Consider the following 11,039-nt stretch of genomic DNA (forward strand, 5'->3'; position numbering starts at 1 on the left):
AAACAATTGGGCATGCAAGTCATGAGGTGATTGTCAACACTTCACTACAACAAGAAAAACATATGGATTTCCTAATGTTACACATCATATGTAACTAACAATATGGTACGAATCACACCAATTTAGCAAATTACACTAGAAGTAATTGTGGCCTACGTAGTGTGTTTACAAGAATGTATGGTGTCGATCTTTTCGTAACTCCCGTGTTTTCAATAAACACACCAAACAATTTTACTACATGTAAACTCCATGTCACCTCTGCCTTACTTTGTCTAGGTCGAGAAACAATTCAACTTTATTAAAACAAGTACAAGTCCAATAGCAATGTTTGAAACACTTCTTTTTCCCATATGCTATTTTGTAAACCTACTGAAATTGTATCAAAATGTGCCATAGAGATCCCATGACATGAACTCACAATTTCAAATGTAGTGCTACTACTGTATGGGTTGCTCTTGAGGACCACCAAAACCCATCCACAGATAATTTAGTGCTTGTGGTGTTGCTTGGCATGCTAGCTAGAATATTCCAGTAAAGGGTGACCAGCTAGTTCTCCATGGAGAATGTTGCAAAGGGATAGAACAAAAGAGAATAGCTGAGAAATATATTAATAATAATTTTGTTATATTGTTTGTTGTATATATTGATAATGATTATTTATCTTGTTTGTTGCATATATTAATAACAAATTTTGTATTTTGTTTATTGTGTCATGAACTACTTAATGTTATATCTATATGTTTATCTTCAGTCGACTTGGCACGTACTTTTAGCCTATGGTATTAACATTACTCTAATTGAGACTAAATAAATAAAAATTAACTTACATATAAAGATTGCCTGAGGATGCACAGGAACATTCAATAAAATAGCTGACAAAACAGAATACAAGAATCAAATAACAAATGAAAACAAGCATCGCGACATTGTATTGGTATGCTATTATTGGCTTCTAATTGAATTCCTTGTACTGTGTTCCATTTTTTGTTGTTGTGGCAACTAACACCCAACACCTATATATATGGCCATAATGTTGAGGCCGAAGTCTTGTCGACATTTGCATGATCTGTTACCTACTCTAGTAGGTCTTATGGAGACATATGAGCCTAATCTATGGCCCAGTTTATAGGATTAAGAGGTATCAGGATCTTTGCCTCATCAGCTAGCATGTAAGCCTCATGACATGACCTAGAATCTCTCTCGGTTCTTCATAATGTGGGATCATACACGATGAGATGTGCCTACTAGAGGGGGGTGGAGAGTGAGATTAACAAAATCCATATCTTTTTGCATAAAAAGAAGATGACTCTATTTAGATGAAGTCATAGCTCTCTCTGGAAGCAACCGGCTAGACTTCCTCTTTCACTCTCGTCTGACCACTTTTCTCTAGCTGGTCCAACCAATAGTATGTCATTGGTCCGACCGCTGCAATGTTGTAGGTCCAACCGTCTTGATCTCACTAGTGCAACTGCTCGCAAACATGGAAAAACCAATCTTGACGAAAACCTAGAAACCCGATGAAACTCTTTAAGAAGTATCAAACTTATTTCATGAAGATGTGTCTACAAAATTCATATAAAGCACTCATGTCTAAATATGTGATTACAACTAGAGTTGCACTCCATATCTATTTATACCCTCAATGTGACTGTACAAAAGTCAATAGTCCAAAAGGGAAAACACTCCTCATTCATTAGGAAATCCTCTTGTACAAGTATCTAACTTATCTCTAACAAATTTGAATTCAAACTTTCCAATCTTGAACTCTATCCTGTATTCAACTTCTCGTTCCTTATATGTACAACTCATCTTATATGCCATATGAAATCTATAGGATCGTAATAGTTGGCCAAACCTACCAAGGGGGGATCAATGTAAGAGAAAACAATCAACAAAATATTTTAGCGAAAATTAAAAATCCCAAAGATTTGATGGACTAACTTATTGATACTGATGGACCTTATGCCATCCGTCCGACCGCTCAAAACAAGAGACACAACTTGATTATAGATCAACTTTCTTGCATCAATATGGATGCATTTTTACGCAGATTATTCTCAGTTTTTTTCTATGCTTTTGCACACATGCTTCTAAAACTGCTAAACTCTAGATTTTTACCTTTCTTGTAGTTAAATTCATTGTCTACACCCTTAAATAGCTATCGCAAAAATCAAATAATTTTCATCTTTCGTCCTTCATGTATAAAAGAACATAGCCCTTGTGCTTACAAAGTGCACACGAAGCACCTACTCTCAAACTCTAATGTTTGTTTCCAGGTTAATTTTACGATCATTGAGAAAGTAGCACTAAGTACCAAAATTTATACTTAAATTTTTGGAATCTCTACCAAATTTTACACTAAAAATATGGTCTCTTCCTATATTTCTCAAGGATCAAAAAAATTGCTCTGCTTTCTAGCAAAAGCTGTATGCAGGGTATCAACACCTCTTCTATTTATACCTAAAAATGATAGTTTGAACGAATTACAATTTACCAAATACTAAACCTTCTCTTGTAAAACATGTTTTTTAGTTGCTATTAATATATTTCAAAGCTCTGAATGAATAAAAAAATGAAAATTTGGATGAGTCTTAGGCTGCATTCGGCAGGTAGGGGGTAAGTTAACTTATCTCTGGCACGGAAAATGTAGTAATAGATTAATACATGATTAATTAATTATTAATTATTGTAAAATATAAAATTTATTAATATGATTTTTTAAATAACTTTTCTATAGAAAATTTTTGCAAAAAATATACCGTTTAGTAATTCGGGAAGCGTGCGCACGGAAAACGAGAGGGACAAGTTAACTTGAGGGGGCAAAGCACGTGGCCTTAGTATTGCTTCAAATATACACTTTCATGTCTTAAATTTTCTGTTTTGAAAATCTTGATGAAATCATTGTCAAGGGAATAAATATACCAATGCATTTTGAAAGGAGAGAAATAAACCTTGTCTGATAAAACCAAGCTCCAGTGATAACCATACATTGTGTTTGGTTAGGTGTATATGTTCGGGAGCCTGGCTGTCCCAATTCAAGAGGCATTACTCAGCTTGGCTCCAGGGGAACAGAGAGCAAACTCCTTTCTCCCCCACCAAGCCCATACTGGCCAAAATAATGATGTGATTATAATATAATTAGCATCAATCAAATGATATTAATGTGTATGATGTGATTATAATATAACTAGCATCAATCAAATGATATTAATGTGTATTAAGCTATACTAAGGACTAATATGATAGAATACTTTGATACTATTTTTTTATCCTAAGTTATTCATGTAACATATTAAATACAATCAACCAACCAACATCCCTACAAATATAAATCCTCCGTACCAAGTAACCAAACAAACTACTTGTGTATGCCAATATCCTGGCTTAACCTAGCCTATATGGTTCTACTGAGCATGGCTGCGATATCGTACCAACCAAACACACGCACAATACCTGAGTTATACTCCCGTCGTGCTAGAACTGTAATCGAGTCGTACTCTTGAGGAATAAGTTCATACTACGTCCCTCAACACGATGTCGAGTCTGTATTACGTTTTTCAAGTCAAATACCAGATATTTGTACCCCTTATGTTATAAAAACTGTTTGATATAGGTCCCAAGGTTGCTTTGACCCCTGATTTGCTTACGTGGCATATGGTAAGACCCACTTGTCGGGGTGGCGGCCGGCGGTGCTTCGTTAGGGGTGAACTATGGTCAGGTTGCTGATAACTTGCTACCGCAGGCCACGACCTTGCTCCTCCGCGCGCTGAACGCCACCAGGGTCAAGCCGTCAAGCTGTACGACGCCGACGCGCACGTGTTCAGCGCGTTCGCCGGCTCCGGTGCCGACTTCACTGTTGGCCTCCCGAACCGCCTTGTCCCGCGCCTCGCCACCGACCCGTCCGCTGCCGCCGCGTGGGTGCGCGCCAATGTTCTGCCTCACATCCGTGCGATGTCCATCACCACCGTCACTGTCAGCAATGATGCTCACTGGCAACGACATCACCATGCTCCGGTCGCTCCTCCCGGCCATGCAGTCACTCCATGCAGCCCTCGTCGCGCCTGCAACCTGACCACCCGTGCGGGCGTCAGCACGACGCACTCCATCGCCGTGCTCTCCTCCTCCTTCCCGCCCTCTCCGCCATCTTCCGCCACGAGCTCCCCCCGTACATTAGCCCTCTCCTCGCCTTCCTCGCCAAGACCAACTCGCCGTTACTCATCAACACACAATGATGCATCCAGCTTTATAGTGGAGCTGTGCAACAAACACGACCGATTTCCATGCACATGCAGTGAAACAACAGCATGAGACTCCACTAACCTGAGCAGCTACTCCGCTAATGACGCGTATACGCGGACGTGACCGCACATCCTGACTACATGGCGCACGCATACTAACAATCTAACATACACACCATGAAAGCATCTATGGCGTGGTTTATTCTAACAAACGCCGCGATCTGCAAGACCAACTACTGCAAGCCGGTGGAGATGCGTGTGTCGGAGACCGGGTGGTTGTCCTAGGGCGACGACGACGAGGCCGAGGCCACGCTGGAGAACGCGGCGAGGTACAATGGCAACCTGATGCGGCTGGTGGCGCATGGGAAGGGGACGTTGGCGGCGCCCGACAAGGTGCTGCAAGTGTACGTGTTCGTGCTATTCAGCGAGGACATGAAGCCTGGTCCGACGTCCGAGCGGCATTACGGGTTGCTCAAGCCGGACGGCACGCCGGCGTGAAGGCGCCGACGATTGGTGGCAGCTGGAAAGGGGAGAGGCAATGGCACTAGCGGCGACGGCCGCGACGCCGAAGGGCTGGTTGTGGCGGAAGGGCCCTGAGGGGCGGACGGTGCAGGACCTGGAACTGGATTCTACACAGTGTCTGCAGGCTGCAGCTGCGCATAAGGTGATTAAGCAAATAACTAATTACACTTTGCCATTCCCCCGACGACACCCTGACAAGTGGGTCCCTCGATGTGCCACGTAAGCAAAACATGGGTTAACTTGTATCCAAACAGCCTTGGGACCTATACCAAACGATTTTTAATGTCTGGTATTCACTTGAGGGAATACATACCCGGCATCATGTTGAGAGACATTATATGAACTTATTCCTACTCTTGACATGCTGCAACCACAGCCTCCGAGCGAGCCTGCTCGGCCCACCAGCCCACCACGGCCTGCTTGATCCATGGGTTTGGTCTAGAGCTCACCCCTACCACCTGTACTATACGCAGCTAGATTGCCAAGTGCATGCACAACCATGGAGCCACAACACGATCGTCACGTGCACAGCTGCCGTATCTTGATGTTGTGTAGCAGCCTCTACAACCGGTCATTTTCGTTCGAGTTTCCTTCGTGTTTTCTATGGTACTTGCGCACACGTTTTAAAGCTTATTACGATCCCGTCCCCATACAGTATACACTCAATACTCAATATTTTGTTACCTTGTGTTTAACATCGTTACCTGTATTCATAACTGGTTTGGACCTTAGTTCATCTTCTAACCTAACCAGGTCACATAACATTCCCATCATAGACCCAGTCTCGGTCCTCATCATTAAATAATGTTAACTTTAAATCACATATGCACGTATAGATAATCTAACTATTTTCAGGCATAGATATTGCAACCTAAGCCATGTTAGTCACATGAACTACATGACACCTACTAGGGGTAGGGCTAATACATGTGGAAACTACTCCCTCCATCCCATAAAAAACCAACTATTTTTGGTTTTTTATCGAGCATTTGACCATCCGTCTTATTTGAAAAATTTTCAAAATTTTTTCAAAAAAATTTGTCACACATAAATTAATATCCATGATTTATTATTTAATAAAAATAAAATTATTAATCATAATTTTTTTAAATAAGACGATGAGTTTAACATTGTGGCTCTCGTCATTTCGCTTTTTGGAGGAATAAGCGAAAACATGTTTTTTGCAAATGAAAAATAATTTGCAGATAAACTTTTATATACGTATCCATAGCGACTCAAAAGCGAAATGTGTAAAACAAATCATGATGAAAAAACCATAAAATCAAGTTCAAAATTAAGTTCTAAAATTTAAATTTTGGTTTATAAACAGTTACAACTACGAAGCGATGGAGCCAAAACTGAAAAAGTTTCAGTTAATTTGTTTTAGAACGAAACGGGTACCCGTCGACAAATTTTCATCTAAATTGAATATTATGGACTTTGACAATCCTCCCATGGCAAAGACATTTGACAGTAACCGATCGATGCCACAACAAAGCCACAGTCACGATACACGCATCTGTCTCGTTGCAAGTGTGCAACTACACAGTACTTGCACACACATCCGAATCTCGCTGTACACCGACAAAACAAGTCAAGTACTCCACTAGTACCCCCACTGCAATCCTCCCCTATCCCCACACCACACACAGGCACAGGGCGTGGCCCCACAAGTCAGCCTCTACAAAAGCCAGAGCGTCCTATCCTAGCGGCACTCGAGCCCCCTACGCTACGCTACAGTCCAAGCTACTCCTAGCCCCTACCACTTCCTACTCCTACTCCTGCACGGCGGGCCCATCTGTCAGAAGCTGGTCCACCCACGCGTCGTCGTCGTCGTCGTCGCTCTCGTCCGCCGCCGTGGCTCCGCCGGGCAGCGGCCACGGCAGGGGCGGAGGCGCCGGCGTGCCGGCGCGCAGGTCCACGGAGGCCATCACCGTCGACGCCGACCCCGAGAACGAGGCGCCGCAGCTCCCCTCCATGTTGGTGCTCCCCTTCGCCGCCTGCACGTAGCCGCCGCCGGCTGCCGCCAATGACGCCATAGGAGGGAATGCGGCGGGCGATGCGGCCGTCGCGCCGGTGGAGGAGGAGGCGAGCTTGATCTCGAGCTCCAGCCAGCTCATCACCTCGGCGATGGACTCCTCCGTGATGCCTTCCACGTAGTCCTCCTCTTCCTCCGCCGCCGCCTCCACTCGCTCCGCCACCTTCTCCAGCACCGCCGCCGCCTCACCGGCCACCGCCGCCTTCTTGGCCTTGCCCTTGGGCCTCGGCTTCCCCTTAGGCTTGGCCTCCCCGCGGCGCTTCCGCTTCCGCGCGGCGCCGGCGTCGTCCTCCATTGGCTCACCTGGGGTGGACGTGGCAGCGGCGGGAGCACGAATATGTAGTACCGCCGTCGACGAGACGGGACGCGGAGGGTGACGTCGATGGGATAGCCTCGAGATTCGTGGTCGCAACCCCCCACAGTGCACTGGCGAGTACCGCATGATTTATTTTTCGAACGTTTAACAATTCGTCTTATTTTAAAAAAAATTACGAATAATAATTTTGTTATGCATGACTAATTTTTTTAAGTTTTTATACAAATTTTTTAAATAAAACGAATGGTCAAAACATGTAAAAACGAAAAATAATCTTATTTTAGGATGGAGTTAGTAAATTTTATCTTAAAATATAATTATTTTCACGAGGTTTGGAGTAGCATTTGTCTAATCAATAAGTTTTTGTTCAAAATTCCTCTCATTTTATGATCGATCATCTCTATATCTATTCTTATTTATAAATTTAAAATATTTTTTTATTTATTTTAGTGGTTAATTTTTAAATTCTCCATTGATTACATTTTCTTACTAAGTATATAAATGATTTTGAATGATTAAAGATGTAAAATTTAATGTAGAAAATATATCACTTTCTTCTACTTTTAATTAATACTGTTGACTTTTTACATATTTATGTTTAAAATTGTTGTGCAACATTATAAATGTTACTCCAGTAATAATCAAATTATACAGTAACAAAATAATCAGCAATTATATAATTTTAATTAGGCGAACGGTAAAATCAAATGTAAAAATTCAAAGACGCCAATTAAAAATAGGATAAGTATGATATAAAAATTAAATTTTAGAAATAATTATATTTTAACAGGCAGTAAGGCCAGACTCAATGCATAGTTTCATGATGTCACGAAGACTGTAAACTAGCTAACCGAACAAATGAATTTCATAGGAATAAAATTTCTCTCGCATCTTATAAGACTCTCTCAGCTAACGACACTGTCAATCAGCAATTTTACATTTAACAACACCATAAAACAAGCATTTGAGATTTGACGGAAGCACATGAAGTGTAGAGCTGTACTATTCCTATGGAGACGAGACGGTAGCTGCAGTAGAGGGGAGAGGTACGGAGGATTAGCTTTTTGGGGAGATATTTGGAGCGGTGTGCGCTTCGGGAAACTGCGCTTTTTATGGGAGGCAGACAGAGAGCTACTGGTAGCTTGTCAGCTTGACCTCTGCCATGCCCGGCTTTGGGAGCAGATCGGTGGCAGCTAGCGGGGCCGTCTCTGTTCATCCGTCATCCTGCCGCCGAATGCTCAGCACCCTGACGGACCTAACACCGTAGACCTCTTCAAAGCCCGGGCTGGGCTTCAAAAAGCTTGGGCCCGAGTCCGCAGCCAGCATCCCCGCCCATCTAAATTTGGTCCTCCATATCTTCATTTAAATGATCATCTAAAACACTTTTATCCTTCATATCTCTTTGTACTTCAGCAGATCATCTATATATGACATTTTCTACATCTATTTAGAGGATTAGAGAGAATATCTAAATATAGATTTTTTTCTCTTCTAATATAGATGATATCTAAAAATAGATGATGAGATAGATATTTTGTTGAAGCTCAACTTTTACTCTTCATTCTCTTCTATTTTTAGGATGGAAGATGGGATAGATAAGCTGTTGGGATACTCTTGGTCCACCCATAATCCACTTCGCCTTTTCCTGGTCGGGCCGGGCTTTTTCTAGGCTTTCAACTGTGACACCGAGGAGAGTATGGCTGCGTTCGCATCCCAGCTTTCTAGTCCCACATTTTCTTTTTTTTTTCAAACTTCTAAACGATATATTATTTTTAAAAAATTTCTATAAAAAGTTGCTTTAAAAAAATCATGCTAATCTATTTTATATTTTTATAAATAATAATTAATTAATTATGTACTAATCTATTATTTTATTTTTCACGTCGGATAATTAACCTCTCTTTTCGGTCTCCCAAACACAGCATATATCATCATACTTCTAAAATAAGAAAAACAAAGGGTGTACTGTGTACATAATTTCAAACAAGCCTAGCACGTACTCTTATCTTGATATTGGCCCTATGTTAGGAAAAATTGTGAGATGTCTTTTTAATAGTATTCATAATTTTTAAGAAATGTAAATGAGGAAGAATAATGGACATTGCACCAATATTCTAAGACAGTTTGTACTGATGAAAGAATTGATAGGGGTTAAATAACTTTTATCTAAAATAAATATAGTAAATGCAAGTTCTGAGAAAATCTAATCTAAATAGTAAAGTTAACAAAACTACAAAAAACGGGACATACCCTAAACCCAAATTGTAGTTTTAGTAATAGTCACCACATAACTACATACTACTTCGTAAATTCAGTACTGACTCTAATTGTTTTAAAAGTCGTTGACTTATGTATATGTTTGATTATTTATTTTATTGAAATATTTAAATTTTATGTTCTATATTACTTTTAACATTAAGTTACTTTAAGCGTGATTTGTAATTTTGTATATTTGCACTAAAATTTCAATTAAGATGAATGATCAAGATAAAAAATATCGACAATGTCAGATAAAAAAGCAAATGAAGTATTTTTTTTCACAAAACTACATGTTGTAAAGCCCCGTGAGGAAATAGTACCAGGGATCTAATAAGAAGATTTATTTTTCTAACAATTTGTTAGATAAATTTTCAATTTTGTGGATGGAATGATTTAAATATATATATGTAACTTATTATTATAGTTTAGGATAAGTCTATTTTACATCTCCAAACTCTTTACATGGTCTTAGATACACCTTCAAACTCAAACATCGGATAAACGTCTCCAAGTATCAATATTTTTAAAACACACTCATTGTTCAAAAGCATAGTGTTTTTTTTGCAGATGTGTTGCTGATGTGGCGGACTGGCAGTCCAGTTAGCCCCAAAAAATAAAAAGTTTGATACCGCATGTCATGTGCCACATTAGAGCATTCCTAGTAGCTCGTTTAAATTTATAATCCATATTAGTTAGCACTTCAAGGGAATAACTTAACAAATATCTTAATAACATATGGTCTAAGTTGTTTACTCCATTCATCCTAAAATAAATTAACTTATAGAGTTCAACATTTATCTTAACATAAACTTCTGCCCTCTTATTAACCATTATCTGAGAACTTGTTTCCCTTTAATATCGTTTACGCACTTGCCAATACTACTTTTCCATTAATAATGGATATTTAGATCTTTTCACCTCCCTACTACTACATCTATCCTAAAATATAATCATCTCTAGATCATTTGACTATGGTATCTTGTAATGAATGAATGAGAGTGTGAGAGTATGTAAGGATAAAGTAAGAAGAGTTTTGAATAAAAAGTAAACGATGATCGACCTAGGCGACTTAGTCATAAAAGAGCATGAGTGGAGATCAACGATAAGCAAAATATGGGTGGAGATCAACGGTAAGCAAGAGGTGGCTTATGGTGGATAGAGAGACAAGAAAGCAACTATATGTTTGGGTAAGTGAAGGCGTAATACCCTCCTCATGTGATATGGATGATTGTGAATTTTTTTTTCTGTGTGCCCTTTCTTCCTAAGGCTTGCTCCTCCTTTCATACCCTTAGGGGTTACTATAGGATCCGATGGAAGGTATTTACAGATATAGAAGCAAAGTGTCGGTAGATGAGACAACTACAATAGGACGATTAATGCTCTTTTGTGGGACCGGCTAGGGAACCATTAAATGCATCCATGTTGCTCACGTTCATCCTTGACGCGGAAGGACATCGTGCTTTTGATATTCTCCTTGTGCACTCGCTTCCGATAGTCAATGTGATTCTCGAAGCATGTTGTCTTGTTGCCTTCTTGGATAAGACAAATATCACCCTTTGAATGGATGGATAATAACACGATAAGACTGGTAGACTAAACATATTTGGACATGGATAGATTTGCCATAGGGATTATAGGAACTCAAGCTCCCACTAGTAGGCTCTAA

At 40.3% G+C, this 11,039-nt stretch overlaps 1 pseudogene; it reads left to right on the plus strand.

Moving 5' to 3' along the window:
- The first annotated feature begins 3,534 nt into the window (after positions 1-3,534).
- LOC102718459 lies at positions 3,535-4,901 on the plus strand (annotated as a pseudogene).
- Positions 4,902-11,039: the final 6,138 nt, after the last annotated feature.

The sequence above is a fragment of the Oryza brachyantha genome, chromosome 5, assembly GCF_000231095.2.
Source record: "Oryza brachyantha chromosome 5, ObraRS2, whole genome shotgun sequence".
NCBI classification, from domain to species: Eukaryota; Viridiplantae; Streptophyta; class Magnoliopsida; order Poales; family Poaceae; genus Oryza; species Oryza brachyantha.